Below are 2,792 nucleotides of genomic sequence, written 5' to 3'. Positions count from 1 at the left end.
CGTCACTACCCGATGACAATATCCAATTTCGATAAACTTTAAGTCAAATACAAACATACTTAATATTCATTACACAACCTTTAAGTTCTAGCAATACATTTTCGATAAACTAATAAACACGACCCCTATGTAGCAGAGCAACTCGGAGTGAAAATCTAAGAGATGCCATTACCTATGTTGCGGCTAGTCTCGATGTGCTAAGTGAAGCACTTGAACCGATTACTTATCTCAATGATCATCAACTCCGTGAGTAGGGTGTAGATGGAAAATAAGCTAAGGGCAGAAGATTCGAATATTAAAATATAAGAGTGTGAATAAACCAATTGTAATTAAATGAAACATTTGTGCCTTATTTGTAAAACCAAGAATTTTAGGGCAATGTATCATTTAACAGTAAATGTATCTAAACCAATATAAGTACAAGATTTCCCATCTTTGAAATCATTCAACAACTTTTACTCAAACCAATCCAACATAAACACGCATGCTCCCGTAAAATCAAGAGTTATCAAAGCTTATACACAAATTCGCAAATCACCTTATACGTGAGGAGTTAAATCTAACATTGTAGTATAAATAGAGGAGCTGCGGAAAATCTTATAGTTCTCACCATGCGAAAGAATACGTATTAAAAACCCAAAGAGATATCACTCTCAAGTAGGTAATAGAAATAAAGAACTCATGGACCCACTTCCACATAATAACATTTAGGAGCTTCGCTCCACCGGATCCCTACAACCATGGCAGTCTCAACGATGTTGGCTGATATCGGAGAAATCAAGTGATCACAACCATGTATATCACTTGTGGCCTAGCCACGTATACATATCACAAATCATGGCCCCAGCCATGTTTAACAGCCTGTTGGCGACCCAAAGGTTTTCTAGCTAGAGCTCACTTATGCATAAGGGTCACACTTTTTCGATGTGACATCTGACTTACTCTCGAATCTTCCAATTTGATAAAACCATTTAAAAACAAATTGGGTTCTCAAAAGCTCATTTCAAATCCATTTCAAAAGTACCAATCATGGCAACATGATAAAACCTCTTTTGGTAAGACTTTGCAATGTAAAACCTTTGCATAAATTTTAAATATCAAGTCAACATGGTGAATACATGTAATTGTTCATGCATGCAAATCACACAAATCATCAAGGCACACTTTGATATAAATCGTGGTAAAAATGGTTGTTTCCTAATTTAAAATCCTTTACATATATAGTTATACATACATATATACAAAACCTATTAAAAGCATGGCATTCACAAGCCTAACATTCTACCAACTCATGCTATCCACAATTCGCATTTAAAGTAAATCGACACGTCTATAATCGTATAGCATATATATAGTATGAAATTTGGAAATTGACACCCCCTACTCACTGTATAATAGCGAGATACTAGGTCACTATTGACTCGGATGCGTATCTAGCTAACTCTACTTGCCAGTCAATCATTACCTCATCCGGCATGCCACCACAGCACACTTCCTCTACTTATACACTTTTTAGTAACCATTCAAACCCAATACACTTAATTGTGCTAATATACTGGCAGCACATAAATCAATAATTCCTTAACCAAATTTTATAGTTTTCATCAACATCATCCATACTCATTTAACACACAATCCACCTACTATCAACCAAACCAAAACCAACACAGCACAATGTAGTCATATTGCATGCTAACCTCTCGATTTTAGCTTGACTTCCACATGTAATTCACCATTCTTCACATTCTCGACCATGATTGCTGCCACAAGCATAAACAATCAATACACATTTTATTTGTGATTTCAAAACTAAAACACTTACCGATTTTTTATTTAGCTCAAAAATCAGCATGCATTCAAGATCCACCTACATGCATGAATCAGGTTCCTTGAATTCTTGAAGGTTTTTACTACCACAAGCAAAATCTCATATTATAATCAGTTCAAGAAGCATGCATTCAAACAAAATGGTAGTTTTTACCTTCCTCACCTTTGAATTTCTAAGCCAAACCACCAAGGCCTCTTTAAGCTTCCAACAATGACGTGTGGGTGGGAAGAAAACCTCTCGATTTTCTCTAGCTCCTTCAAGCTGAACCTTCTTTTCTCTTTTTCTCCTTTCTCCTTTCTTCCTTTCTCTTCTTTTTCCTTTCTCAACTCTTCCTCTCTTCTCGGGTGAAAGCTTTACAAAGTCTTTTCCTGTCTATTTCCCTTCCAAACAGGTGGATCTCTCATGAAAACTCACTTATTTTCTTCATATTTTCTTCTAAAGGTCGAACCTCCACTTTGTATGTTTCTTTCTTCTCTTTTTGCTTTGTGATGGGCGGATCTCTCAAGGAAAAAGCCTTGAAAATGGCTTTCAATTTTTCATTTTGTCCACACATGGGCAGATTACCCAAGGCCACATCCTTTTTCCATTATTTTCTTTTCTTTTCTCTTTACATGTCATGCCATCCCATTTCTCACTCTGTTATTAACACCACTCTTCGTTGGTGGCTTGTACATGCAAGGTTTTCCTTGTCCATTCCGTTATCATTTGGCTAAATTACTTTACTCATGCATTGATTCACATGGTAGTCCTTTTTTTTTAAAAAAAATTTCATTTGCCACCTTATTCCTCCAATCACACTCCATCCACAAGCTTCACTTTACATTTTATTTAGCCATTTATTCAACCATTAAAGTCATATGCTTCCCACATTTCACTGTCCTCATTTGGTCACCTAATGCAACAATCTCATTACATGCAAATAAACTTAACTTTATTCTTCCTTTTCTTCACATGGCGAGGGTTC

The 2,792-nt window shown here is 36.0% G+C and overlaps 1 long non-coding RNA gene across 1 annotated transcript; it reads right to left on the bottom strand.

Moving 5' to 3' along the window:
• Nucleotides 1-180: 180 nt before the first annotated feature.
• Nucleotides 181-1,902, bottom strand: LOC110427678 (uncharacterized). The gene is made up of 3 exons (XR_002446313.1): nt 1,823-1,902; nt 1,698-1,760; nt 181-273 (listed from the first exon to the last, which is right to left on the bottom strand). It is a non-coding gene; the product is annotated as an uncharacterized LOC110427678 (long non-coding RNA).
• Nucleotides 1,903-2,792: the final 890 nt, after the last annotated feature.

This window comes from Theobroma umbraticum, unplaced genomic scaffold (assembly GCF_002168275.2).
Source record: "Theobroma umbraticum cultivar Fairchild unplaced genomic scaffold, ASM216827v3 scaffold_2.0, whole genome shotgun sequence".
NCBI classification, from domain to species: Eukaryota; Viridiplantae; Streptophyta; class Magnoliopsida; order Malvales; family Malvaceae; genus Theobroma; species Theobroma umbraticum.
This window is presented reverse-complemented; position numbering and strand designations above follow the sequence as displayed.